Here is a 14955-nt window from a genome sequence, read left to right on the forward strand (position 1 = left end):
AGAGCGGTGTTTAATTCCTTTTTCTTGAATTGTCAAACAACCGCTACTCAAGGGGTACCTCATTAGCCCCTCCTTCTCTCTCTCACCCCACGCTCACCCCCCTCCCCACACTTATCCGCTCGTCCCCCTCATCCGGCCTCTCACCTGCGCCTCTCTCTCTTCTTCTCCCCATCGAATCCCCTCTCTCTCCCCAGCTGAATCCCCTCCCTCTCTCCCCTACACAGATCCCATCGCCGCCCCTTCCGTCGCCGCCCCTCTCCTGCCCCCCTCCGCTCGCCCCTCACCTCTTACATGTGGTGAGGAGCAGCAGCGGGGCAAGGGGCAAGAAGTGGCGGAGGCAAGAAGGGAGGGCACGGCGAGGTGGAGCAAGGAGCGGCGGCGGGGCAAGGAGCGGTGGAGCTCCGGCTGGAGGGCACGGCGGTGGAGCATCGGCAGGTACGGTGGAGCAAGGAGTGAGTGGATCTTGGAGTAGCGGCCATCTCTCCCTCAGATCCGGCGGTAGCGGAAACTGGCGGGTTGAGGAGCAGCGGCGGCAGCAACCGGTGGCGGTGGCTGAGCAGGGTAAGTACGCCGCCTCCCTCCCTCCCTCTTTGGTGTGGGGCTCAGGTGCTGTGCCGCTGGGGCTCCAGTCGGTGCATTTCTTTTTTTTTATTTTTTAATACCCCTTTAGTTCCGGTTATTTGACCCGGTACTAAATGTCCACTTTAGTATCGAAATAGTAATACTGTTGCACAACCGGTACTCAAGGGGTTTTGGACCCGGTACTGAAGGCGCATTCCCCAGCAGTGTTATACCACCTATACTATTTCATTATACTACGAGGTTCTCGGTAGTATACAATTAATCTGGACCATCGAATGTTTTCGTACTAGTCCTTTTCGAACACTAGTATATGCTAGTATGGTGCACCGTAAAAGACCTCCTCAGGAGGAAAGGTAATGCACAGCAACATCCATCTCACATCCCTTGAAATAAGAATGATGTATCTGAAGCTAACATATATACTAATTTCCCACAAGAAAAATGTAGTAGCGGAGAGGCAATTGCTTGCCTTAACAGTTAGCCAAGACGGGCCGTGACGCTGCAAATTTTGTTGCCCATGCTTCCTATACTCATAGAGGTCTTTTATACTCACACTGAGCAAGGCAGCTAAAAATGAGCGGCTCTTCGAGGTTGATGCGACGGATTAGCAAAATGGCCCAAGAACAAAAGGCATTCTAGGCCTCAGCTCAGCTCAGAATTTCGTTTCACCCTCATAGATAGAAACAAGTTACAAATATAATGGAAACTACGTACTGCTTTGTTTAGGCCAGCGACCCATTAATTTGGTCGCTGAGATAATGGCTGTGACTAAGTTGATCTAAGATTTGGTTCAACACTTGTACTTGTCATTATTTCTTAAATGCAACTAAGCTCAAATCATATAGCAGGAATGCTACTCAGTTTATTCTATAATGAACAGTGTAACCAAGAAACCGGGTTTGAGCCCAGTTCAACGATCTACGACAAAGTTATATGCCTGAATTATATTACCATGCCCAGGACAAAAGTATCATGACCATTTGGTGGCATTGTGCACAAGTGTACTCAGACACAATTTAGTTTCTTTTTTTTCACTTTTAGTTTACTTCATGTCTTGTCTCTTGTATAAACTCCACTTCAGTGCTTGGCAGTTGAGAAGCATTGCAGCTGCTGCCACGAGCATATTAATACGTACACCACCTGCTCCACTGCTCGTCTAGTTTGTTCACATCTTCTTCGTATATAGAAATGTGGCAAACATTGCAACACAGGAAGAAACCAGACAACGAGCGGATAGCAAAGAGCTGAGGGTGGGAAAACACAAAAGGAAAGCATGCGCGTTGTAAAGATAGTCTTGCCTCGTACATCCTATCTCAAGTTCAGTTGCGCAGTAAGGATGGGAGGCCTTGGGAAAAAGGTTTCCAGCATACTCCATAGAACACGTTCAGCGATTGACAATTTTTTGGGTGCTGCAACATACGTGGTGTGTTCGGCATCAGAGGATGTAGTCTGTGGTGTTTGTGTTCCGGTGACCTGATAACGACTCTGATCTTGCGGGTGATGGAGCCATTTGGTTCGGCAACCGCACTTGGGTTGGTATTGGATTGGGACTGGTGGTGGTCGAGCACGGAGGTTTCGGTTGTCTCATCCAAATGGTGCAGTCCGGTGGCGAGCGCTCCATCAACCACTAGATAAGTGTCCCATCCGGCATCACCAGCTTAGGCGAACCGACGACCGTAGCATCTGTAGTTGCCGCGGCATCACCTTATGTACCACCTGATCTCTAGCTACCATCACGTACCTTGGCACCTACACACCTAAACACTAGTGCTTTGACCAGCCTGAAGAAAAGCATGATAAAAAATCACAATCATTCCCAAATCACAGCCCTCACGGTCCTATTTTTTATTATCAACTTCTATTTCGCACGCGAGCACTTTGATCCAATGTTCGATATGAAAATTACATGTACCTGTCCTCTCTGACAAAGTCAAGGGGCTATACAGAACTTTGGCATCATCTAGATTTTTACATGGCCAAATTTCGAGTTGGTTAGCTGGGAGCACAAACCTAACAGGCTCTAGAGTAGCTGGTAGAGTGTTGAGCTTAAATGCAACTAAGCTCAAATCCTACAGCAAGAACGCTACTCAGTATATTTTACAGTGAACAGTTTATTAAAAGAACTAGCAAGAACCGGGGTTCGAGCCCAGTTGAACAATCTAGGACAAAGTATAATGACTATCGATCGGTTGGTGGCTTTTTTTTTTCACTTTTAGTTTACTTCTTGTGTCCTGTCATAAACCCCACTCAATGCTTGGCAGTTAAGAAGCATTGCAGCTTCTACCAGAACCCATAAATTCATCGATACACCATCGGCTCATCTAGTTTCTTCATATCTTCATATCCAGAAACACGCCAAACGTTGCAACACATAAGTTGCGACGGCTTCCTTTCTTTCCAGATGTTCCACCTTGGGTTGTGAGACGGCAGCGATTTCCCAACCAATCTGTCAAGGAGGCGAGAAGGACGGGAAGTTTTGTAGCTCCAAGGTAATTACACGACGAGAGTGCCATAATCTTTCAATTAGGGACTCTACCAACTAATCTTTATATTATTGCTCGGTTCTCCACGTACTGCACCCCACAATCTTTATATTATTGCTCGGACAGTGGCTCGGCAGGACAAGTCGAACGGCTAAATTACCATAGCTGGGAAAAAGCCTAATGGCCATGGGACTCGTGCTGCGCACATGTACTACTCAAACAGTTTTTTTTTTTCACTTCAATCTGCTTCATGTCCGGTCTAGTGTTAACCATGACTTCATGCAGTGCTTGTCCGTTAAAAAGCATTATTACACCACCTACTCCATATAGCTAGCTCTTTTCCCGTCTTGTTTCTTCATCATATGTATCTTCATGTAAAAGTTGCAACACATAGGAAATAGAAGCAGACGACGAGCGGAGAGCAAAGAGTTGAGCTTGGAAAGTGCAGCACAGTTGACAAGAGAGCATGCGCAGTTACATTTAGTCTTGCCTGGCCGTTACACGAAACCAAGTATCTCCAGTAGTCCGGTTGTGCTGTAAGAATGGGAGGCATTGGCAATAAGGTTCCCAGCATGCCCTATATATCCTGTTAAGCAATCGACAATGTTCCGGGCGCTGGAGCCTACTTGGAGTGTTCAACGTCGAAGGATGTAGCGTCTTGTTCTGGTGTTCCGGTAGCCAGTATCCGATCCGACATGTTCTCGTTTGCTTACACACAATTAAGTTGTGCCTGCACCAAGCACTAGGATTCGTTTCATCTGATCGAGAAGCTAAAGCCAACTTGTTTACAGTTTGTCATTTGTGCGTACAGAGCACAATCCAGGTCAACACGTGATGACGGGCGTCGGGTTGCCATGTGAGCTAGGTTGACTGGAGTGCACATCACCTGTACGGCTTTACCAGTCGGACAGTGTGCTGCACTTTACTTGGCCTGTGCGATATTACGAGGCATGTTTCCGTGAAATTGGAAATATTTGTGTTCCAGGTGCACGTAGCTAGACCATCTACTTGGACACTTCAACTATGGTCTACACGCACTCAATGGAATTGCAATTCCACTCGTACGCCTGCCTACCGCTCATTCACTAGTCATCAATGAGCTGTAGCCTCTACCTTATTTTAATTCCTTTTATCAAGTCTTTTGGTGACTCTTCATCATCTATAGTCTCTTCACATCTTCTCCATATATAGATAAGTGCCAAGCATAGCAACACAGGAAATTAGCAAACCAGACCATGCATGATCTGGGAGCAAAGAGTTTAGCTTTGGAAAAAGGCAAAAAGAAAAGAAAAGAGAGAGAGCACGCCTTACACCAAGTATCTCCAGTTTATTTGTGCAGTAAGGATGGCAGGCATTGGAAAAAAATGTTCCCAGCTTGCCTGATTATTCATGCTCAGCAATGAACAATGTTCCAGGCTCTAGATCCTGCCTGGAGCGTTCATCGTCGGAGGATGTACCCTGTGGTGTTTGTGTTCCAGCCACAACCTCAGATCTCGCTGGTCGGCTGGTTGGTTCACCGGAGATGTTGGGTTGAAAGGTTGCAGCAGAGGTTGAGCTTGAAGGCCACGCGACACTTTGAACCGCTTTAGCAGCAGCAGGAGGAGCTCAGGTGCTACGTCTGGACCATCACCAAGGCGGCCAGGCACCAACAAGTGCGCGGCGTTTCTCCAGGAGGTATGTGCCGCAGCACGGTGGAGCTCCAGCTCGGCAACTTCTGCAAACCTCCCACTCATGACAACAAAACCTTCACTAATAGATTATGTTCTATTTAATGGCCAAGTTGTAAAACTGTGCGATGCTTCTAAGGATATATGTCATAATTGTTCTTATGGTAATCTTTTATACAAAAATATTGTTCTAAGACCTAAATTACTTCCCGTTTAAAAGTTTAGATAATTAAACTTTTTAAACTGGAAGTAAATCAGGTTTTAGGACCATATTTTTGTAAAAAAGATTTAAGAAATAATGATAGGAACGCATCACACTACCAAGAAAAAAAAGCTCAACCATGAGAAGGCATTAAAAAGTTTTAAGGTAACAGATTATGAATCTCTTTAAATCGATAACTACGAAGTTGACAGTTGGCCGCCGGGAAAATGACCTACTGCTCAATTACCATGCCTACAAAAAGTATGATGACTATCGATTGCTCGCATTGTGTACATGTGCCCAAACAATCTATATTGGTTTTTCACTTTAATTTACTTCCTCTCCTATCTCTAGTAGAAACTCGAATTTGAATGCTTGGCAGTTGAGAAGCATTGCAGCAGCTACCACAAGATTATCAATACACCACCTGCTTGTAGATCTTCTTCCGTCTAGTTTCTTCATATATAGAAATGTGCCAATGCAAATGTTGTATCAGAGGAAAGAAACCAAACAACGAGCAGAGAGCAAAGAGTTCAAGCTTGGAAATACACAACAAAAATAGAGCATGCACATTTACATATAGATAGTCTGCCAACATGTCTCCAGTTGAGTGTCATGCAGTAAAGGATGGGAGGCGTTGGAAAAAAGTCTCCCAGCATGTTCATCAGATTATGGTCAGAAATCGACAACCTGACGAAGTGTACCTAGCTGCTTTGATCTACTTGGAAACCTTCGACGGCACTCACTTGTATGCAATTCCACTGATCGGATGCCCATAATAATACTAGCTACTACTGCTCATTCACTCGTCATCAGGGGGCTGTACCCATTTGGTCGCTGCAGTGGTTGTGACTAAATTGATCTAAGATTTGGTTGCACACTTCTATTTGTCAACATTTCCTAAATGCAAATAAGCTCAAATCCTACAGCAATAATACTATTTTGTTCATTTTGTTTTCTTAGACATGTATGGTTTATGCAATTTGTGGTTCAACATTTTCGTTGGTTCTTTTTATCTTGTAGAAAGTGTTGGTTCACACATAATGTTTTTTGTTGGGAAAGTGAAACTAAAACAGATGCATCAAGCCAAAGTTTTTTTTAGAAAATTCTCTAAATTGAACATCCGGTAAAATTTAATCTTCATGACAACATCATGTAGAGCTGAAGCTGCATGCGGTCTGACATCTCACACGACTTGAGGATGGTTGTTTCCTCTTACGCCGCACCAAAACTGCTATCATATGGCATTAAACCATTGTGAAGTCCAGATGGGGATGATTAGTGCACCCATTTAATTAGTTAAGGATTAATTTGCACCAAACCAAATGAAATATAAGGATGGAAGCCATACTTTTAAGTGTGATACTTAGGGTCTGATTGGTTTGCTGGTCCAAACTGGCCTGGCTCATACCGGCTAACCAGGCCCTATCAGCCAGGCTCGGTGGATACATGGGCAGCTGATTGGTTACCGGCCCATTTGCGCGTGGTCAGGGCCTGCACGGAAATTGATTGCTTGGCCTGCTCAATGCACTTCCTTGCACCGGTGCTCTCCGGCGCAAAACGGCACGCGCGCTCGCGCCAGCCAGGCTTGGTGGAAAGGGAAATTTTTGTTCGTCTCTGCGGAGCCAAGCTGCGGCACTCGTTTTGCACCGTGCGGAGCCAGGCCGTGTTGCTGCTTCAGGCATCCGATCAAGTGCACCTCGCATCTCGGGAGCCTAGCTGGCCTGCAACCACCCAACCAATCACCCTCTTAAAGGATGAAAAATACACTTTTTTCCTTAAAGAAGAGCTGGTACAGCTTGACATAAGATGATCTCTTAAAAAGTAAAAGAAGGAAGAAGACGACCAAGAACGAAGGTCCATTGAATTTAAATTGTTTTAAGATAATAGAGTATGAAACCCTTGAAATGGATAACTACATGACCCATGAGCTCGTGAGTTAGAGCCCAGTTAACAACCTTTAAATTGGGGATTCTACCAACTAAACTATATTGCTCGGTTCTCCACCACACCACATAATCTACATAGTAGACAGTCGACCCCATGACAGACATGCTACTAAATTGATTCTCTAAACTTCTGCCTGATTCTTGTAAAAACACCACCTGCTACCAATCGTCTTCCTTTGAGACAGCAAATCTTGTTGCCGTCGTCGGTAATTTTGTTTTTTTTTAAGAAAGTCGTTAATTTGAAACGCAAACTCAATGATATTAAACACAATTTGCCATATAGCTTCTGTTTAGTACAGTGACATCTGACACTAGCTAGACTTTAGTGGTACATGTATATCGAATTATCGATGCACATGCTTGGACGCGCCATGCATTTAGGAAGGATACCTAGTGTATAACTGAATTTTCTATGTGATTCATAAATAACCAATGTTATCCTGACCCCTGAGTAAAAACTCACCTTTTCGAAAACAAAGAATAGACTGAACGCAAAAAGTAAAAAGTAAAAAAAAATACAGAGAGCAACGTGGCCGTTTTCAGAATATCAAAAAAACAAAGATTACCTTCGTGGACACCGGCGGTGGGGACTGGTTTCACGGACGCCGGCGCTTCATCTCACATGGCGTCGAACACCGGTATAACATCCTCATACTCCCAACTTTATCCACAACATCTCACATGGCGCTTCATCCACAACATCCGCGCCCACAGCTCCGCCGTCGTCTGTCTGCACCGCTCTTCGCGATCCAAAATGGCGTCAAGCCATGCAGGAGGAGTACGACGCCCTCGCCAACATCATCACTGGGAAGTGGATATTCAAGAACAAACTGAATCCCGATGGCACTCTAGAACGGCGCAAGGCTAGGTGGGTGGTCCGCGGCTTCACGCAACGTGCGGGCGTCGACTTCCATCAAAGCTTCTCCCCGGTGGTCAAGCCTGTGTCCATACGAATAGTCCTCAAGCTGGCTACCTCTCGCGACTGGACGGTGCACCAGCTCGACGTCATGAATGCATTCCTCCATGGCGAGTTCGCAGAACGCGTTCACTGCTACCAGCCGGCGGGCTTCGTCGATCCATCATGTCCAGACCACGTGTTCCTGCTTGTCAAGTCTCTGCATGGACTCAAACAAGCGCCGCGGGCCTGGTTTGATTGTCTCGGCGGACATCTTCGTACGCTCGGGTTCATCCCCACCAGCTCCAGCACGTCGCTGTTCGTCTACAACCACAATGGTGTTGTGGCCTATCTACTGGTGTACGTGGACGACATCCTGCTAACGGCCTCCTCGTCCGCGCTCCTGCAACACATCGTCGAGCAGCTGGGCCGCGAGTTTGCGATCAAGGACCTTGGCGATGTGCGCTTCTTCCTCGGTGTGCAAATCAAGCAAGACGCTACCGGCTTCTTCCTCAAGCAATCGCAGTACACCGATCGAAGACATCCTAGAACGTGCGGGCATGATGAATTGCAAGCCGGCACCAATGCCCATCGGCACCAAGTCCAAGCTCTCCCTCCACGACGGCAATCCAGTCACTGATGCTTCGTTCTACCGCAGCATTATAGGGGCGCTCCAGTACATGACGCTCACACGCCCTGACGTAGCTTATGCCGTGAACCAGACCTGCCTCTGCATGCATGCTCCACGTCCACGATATGTGCACTGGAATATCATCAAGCGAATTCTTCGCTACCTGCGGGGGACACTTGATCAAGGCATGCATCCACATCTCCGCGACGCCCTCGACGCAGCTCACCGCCTACTCCGACGCCGACTGGGCCGGTTGCCCGGACACACGGCGATCCACGTCCGGGTACTGTGTCTTCCTTGGGGATGCCCTGATCTCGTGGTCTTCCAAGCGGCAATCCATCGTGTCGCGGTCGAGTGCCGAAGCGGAGTATCGCGGCGTGGCAAACGCACATGCGGAGTGCTGTTGGATTCGGAACCTACTTCGCTCCTCGTCCCCGTCGACAAGGCCACGATCATCTACTGCGACCACATCTCCGCCGGCTACCTATCCGAGAATCCAGTTCATCATCGCAGGACGAAACATGTTGAGCTCGATGTCCATTTTGTCGGGGAAAAGGTCGTTGTTGGTCATCGGTCATCCAAGTTCCAACCAACCAGCAGTACGCCGACATCATGACGAAGCGGCTGCCGTCCAAGCTGTTCGAGGAGTTCAAGTCCAGTTTATGCGTTTGTCCGCACGACGCTACAACTGAGGGGGGGGGGGGGTGTTAAACCCTGGTGTAGGATGTCATCAACGGCATAGCCCAACATCATAGTCTAACGGCTTCTGCATGCACTCCTAGAACATATAGGAGCAGCAGTTCCACACGCACGGCCTTGAGCCTCCTGTATATGATTATGAACCCCATACTGCAGTAAAGACTTTGAGCTTTCCAGCAATTGTTTCTCTACGCACCAGACGCTCCATGCTTCTGTTGGCGGAGGTGCGGCAGTAGCCAGTATCCGATCCGACATGTTCCGGTTTGCTTACACACTAGTTGCGCCTACACCACACACTTGCACTCGCTCTGTTTATCCGATCGAGAAACTGAAAGCGCCGATACAAGTGCGCGGTGCTCTCTCTAGGACATGGCTACGCAGCACGGCAGAGCTCCACTCGGCAACCTCTGCAGACATTGCAAGGATACAAACGGTGGCTTGTAGTTTAGCCTCTTGTCGTTTTCCACTCAGGCACTCAAACTGTCACACACAGGCTGCACGGATCATTTAGTGATGAGGATAGCTTCTCTTAATCCGTTTTTTTAAATGCAGCGAACAGTGTACTTGTCATTATTTCTTAAATGCAGCGAAACTCAAATCCTACAGCAAGACAAGAAAACTAGCTTGCTTCTACAGTAAACAGTGTAACAAAAACCCTGGTTCGGGAGCTCAGGTGAATAACCTTTCAATTCGGGATAAACTCTGTATGGCTAAATTACCTGCCAGGGACAAAGTATAATGAACATTGACTGCACACATTGTGCAAATGTACTCAAAACAGTTTATTTTATTTTTCCACTTTAATTTGCTTCATGTCATATCTCCAGTATAAACTCGACTTCATTGCCTGGCTGTTGAGAAGCATTGCAGCGGCTTCCACAGGTTTATCAAATCACCATCACCACCATCACCCGCGCTTCTCCCTTGTCCCCTTGTAGTTTCGTCACATGCATCTTCATAAATAGAAATGCGCCAAATGTTCCAACACAGGGAAGGAACCGGACGATGATCCGGAGAGCAAGGAGTTGAGCTTGAAAAAACACAGCAAAACTTTTTTTTAAAAAAAAGAGCATGCACATGTAGAGATAGCCTTCCTCACAAAAACTCTACAAATATTAAAGGTGCAAAACACTTGAGCTTCTATTAAGCATGGACCAGCCCCCTCCTGACTGATTCCTGGGTCCGCCCCTGACTACGTGCGTATCTCTAATTCAGTCTTGCAGTGAGGATGAGAGGCAATGGGAAAAAGGTTCCCAGCATGTTCAACAGAATGTGGTTAGAAATCAACAAATGTTGTATGTGCTGGAGCCTTGGAGAGTCGGAGTGTTCAACATCAGAGTATGCAGTATCTCTGCTTGTGGTGTTTGTGTTCCAGCCACTGCCCAATCGGTACAATCTCGCTACTGATGGAGCCGTTTGGTTTAGCAATGCAAGTGCAGTGGGTTCAGCGGAGCTGTTGGGTTGAAAGGGTGCAACGGAGGTCAAGCACCAAGGTTGTCACGGGCTCATCCACTCCATGGATCGGCTGCAAGAGCCAGGTCAATCATTGCAGGAGCATCCTGTCCAGCATCATTAGCCCAGGCCACCCGACGCCTCCAGCTTCTGTAGCAGCAGCTGAGGTCTCACCTTTCGACCAGCCTGAAAAATGTAGAGTCCCTTGTCTTAAAGAAAAGCATGATCAAAGAGTTGCAATCATTCCCCAATCAGATCCTCAGGTTCCTATTCTGATCAATAACATTTATTTCGTGCGCCAGTAGTCTCATATGATGTTCGATATGAAATTCCATATATACCTGTCATCTCTCACAAAATCGTGAGCTCAACGGAAATTTGGCATTATATATATTTTTACATGACCAAATTCCAACTTCGTTAGCTGGGAGCATAAACCTATACAGGCTCTAGAGTAACTGAGAGAATGTGGGGGCCAACATTAGTACACTATTAGTCTTATTTTAAAAATGAAAACGACGAAGACACTGAACGCCACAAAAAACAGAGAGCATGTGAAGGCAGTGGATTTGGCGCATGTGTCAGATAAAAGGAATCCAAAATAGTTGGAGAGGACACTGGTATAGGTGTTGTAGCAAGGATGCAATGGTTTGATGGAAGACAAAGAAATTGCATGCATTGTGTTGGGACCGCCCCACAACGAGCCTTGAACGAAATTGGCGCGAACCTCTCCCCGACGCCAACGTTGACCTCGTCATTATACTCTTTTACGAAGCTAACAATTAACCGAGGTTAACTAGTATGAAAATACCCGTTCTGTGATTTTGCAGGCGAAGATTCCAGAAGTCGAAGCCCCCACGGAGCTCCCGGCGACCTGACTTCGGGGAGGTCCTGTGACCAAAGCCCAAGGTTAGCTGACTTCGACCAACGAAGGCGGAAAGCATATGGAAGCATACTTAATCCCGACGAATCTAACAAGTAGGGAAGGAAGGGGTCAAGAGAGCCCTGGGACCACATTACTGTGGGTCAATTTTGTAATAAGGATCTTGGAAAGGGTTAGAAATGTAATCCCACTTTGAAAGCGACATCTTGAGTAGGGGTCAAGTTACTGTCTCGTACAGAATATGCCCAGGATGTAGTTGTTGGGCATGGGTATAACGGGTATGCGGAAATGTAACTTTATGGCCCTATAAAGGGAGGAGAACCGTACCCCCCTAAGGCGGGCACTATTCATTGATAGGATAGCTATTGTTACGTTTGCTCAAGTTGTCATTGTCTTCGTTCATTATTTTACCTTGTCTACTGTTTGGACGAGCCCCAACATTTGGCGCCCACCGTGGTCTAACTCGACAAACAACCTACGATGCCACCACAACGGAAAAAGAGACTTACAGTACAGAGAGAAGTCAGCACAGTGGAGGTCGGTCAGCTTACAGCTCCCGAGGCCACAGATCAGGTTCTTTCGGATAAGGAGGAACGCCTTGCAAGAGTCGAGCAAACCTTAAGGGCAAAAGCAATGAGTAAGAGACCCGTACCCGAGGTCAACCACCAAAGCCAACAACCCACAGCAAACGAAGCTACCAACCGCACTAACGGTCAACAGAGCCACCAGCCCGCAACGCCCGAAGCTACTGGCCCCTCTGACCTGGTCAATGAGCTAGACTCAGTCCTCTGGGAGATAGAAGAGGTCAAAAGAAAAAAGGAGCAGTTAGCACGATAGGTGCAACAATAGAGGGAAGCCTCAAGCAGACTATCAAAATTGAACGAAGCTAGGCGGCAGCTGGAAGCACTACAGAAAGAAATTGCGGAGCTTGAAATCCCACACGAGAATGCAAACCAAACCATAGCTTATTTTCACCAAAGTCCCACCGTTGATTAGGCACAGTTCCAACCCAGCCTCAACTTCGGCCAAGGCACCCAGCATCACTCGCCAGGGGTGTCTCTCGTGGTCGACGCCACATTACCGCTCTCAATCGGGCTCCAAACCGCACCATGGCCAGCAACATACAAGCCAACCACCCTGCCCAAATTCAACGGACGGGCAGATCCACGACAATTCTTAATGAGTTACGAAGCCGCCGTAGCTTCGGCCAGGGGAGATGATGTCCTCCTCGCCAAGTCCTTCATAATTACTTGCGAAGGCGCGACACTGAACTGGTACTCACTACTCCCTCCACACACGGTGATTAGCTGGCATGACCTCAAGGCGAAGGTCACACAAAACTTTCAGGGTTTCCATTACCCCCAAACGTCCCAAGCAGATCTTTTCCAATGCAAACAAAAAGACAAGGAGCCACTCGCAGAATATGTAAGAAGATATGTCCAGCTTCGTTCTCAAGCGCCGCACATTGAGGAATCCGTAGCAATATCCGCGTGCATCGTGGGCCTCACCCCTGGCCCAACAGCGTCGAAGCTATCAAGGAAAGAGCCCAAAACGATGAGTGCTCTCTTCAGCAAACTCGATGAATACATCAGGTCCGACGAGGACCACCGCAGAAGAGTGGCGGAACGTAACAAGGAAAGGCAAACAAACCAGAACCGAAGCTGGCAACCCTCGCCTTACAACAAGCCTCAAAACCAAAACCAAAACCAAAACCATGTCATGAACATTGAGGGAAACCAAAACCAAAGCCAGTGCCAAAACCAAAACAACAAAACCCAAAGAGGGGGCCACTCTGGTAGAGGACGAGGTCGAGGAAGACAGCAAAAATCATTTTATTGCATCAACCATGACCATCAGAACCATCATAATACAGAGTGGTGCCCCAAAAAGAAAGAAGAAGAGAGGAAAGCTACAGAAGAAGCCGCGAAGGCAGCCGCACAAGCACCCAAAATAATCCACCACACAGCTTTTTACCCGCACCCAAGCTTTTACCCTAACCAGCCCAGCTTCGCCAACTTCCAGCAACCAATGACCTGGCCTCTTCCGCCCCACATACAACCATACCACCAAACAATCCCGCAACATGCCAACCCAAATCCGCCTCAGAAGCCTCAAGAAACATTACCTCCTCCCCCAAGCATGCTAGCCATAATGCCCAAACCAGAGCCCAGCATGCAAAACAACAACCAAAACTCCTTACCTACCTTCGGCATGATAATACCAATCACCAGAGGCTCCTCTTTGGAGTTCGAGAACAAGAGGCAGAGGCGAAACTATTTCAGAGAAATCAACGTGATCATACCTGACAGACCCCCAACAAAGCCAGAATAGGCACACATTCCCATAAGCTTCACGGGGGAAGACTTCAAGCTTAAGACAACCTCGCACAACGATGCGATGGTCATCAAAGCGCTAATAGCAGGCTGGACAGTCGGAAAAGTCCTAGTTGACACGGGTAGCTCCACGGACATCCTCTTCGCAAACGCATTCAGAGAAATGAACATTGACATGAACACGCTCGACCAAGCCAACATCCCACTCCTCGGCTTCGGTGGAAAGCCTATGAAGGCCTTGGGAAAAATTGCTCTCCCGATCTCGTTTGGGGACCGCGACAATGCGAGAACACAGCACATCACCTTCGATGTGGTGGAGATGCACTATCCCTATAATGCAATACTTGGCCGCGGCTTCATCACCAAAATGGATGCAACAATTAGGCAACTATACCTATGCATGAAAATACCCGCACTCAAGGGGGTCATAATAGTGTACGGTGATCAGCAAATGGCAAGGAATATAGAAAGAGGGGTAGCTCTGGGCCAAAAGAATGTCCACCACCTAGCCTCATCAAATGAAGCCGAAAGCTCAGCAAAGCAAAAGGCCCACGATGAGCCCAAGAGAGACAAAGAAAAAATAAAGATCAGTGCTGACGGCGAAACAAAGCGGGTACTCCTAGACGGGTACATCGCAGACAGGTTCGTAACAATTGGAGCCAACCTCGACCCCGAAGAAGAATGCAACCTCATCGAGTGCCTCAACAAGAACAAAGACATCTTCGCTTGGTCCGCAGGTGATCTCAAAGGAGTGGACAGGGAAATCATCGAGCACAGTCTCGACATCAGGCAAGGAGCTAGGCCAAAGAAGCAAAAGCTAAGAAAAATGTCCGACGAAAAGGTCCAAGCCGTAAAGGCCGAAGTTGACAGGCTCCTCAAAGCTAACGTAATCAGGCCAATCCAATACCCTGACTGGTTAGCTAACACAGTGCCAGTAAAAAAGAAAAATGGCAAATGGAGAATGTGTATAGACTTCATAGACCTCAACAAGGCCTGCCCAAAAGACAATTACCCTCTCGAGAGGATTGACAAGGTAGTGGATGACGCCGCAAACAGTGAAATGCTCTCGCTACTTGACCTTTTCTCGGGGTACCACCAGATCAGAATCAAGAAGGAGGACGAAAGCAAAACAAGCTTTGTGACACCTTTTGGAACGTTATGCTTCATGCGTATGCCAGA

The sequence above is a fragment of the Setaria italica genome, chromosome III (assembly GCF_000263155.2).
Source record: "Setaria italica strain Yugu1 chromosome III, Setaria_italica_v2.0, whole genome shotgun sequence".
Taxonomy (NCBI): Eukaryota; Viridiplantae; Streptophyta; class Magnoliopsida; order Poales; family Poaceae; genus Setaria; species Setaria italica.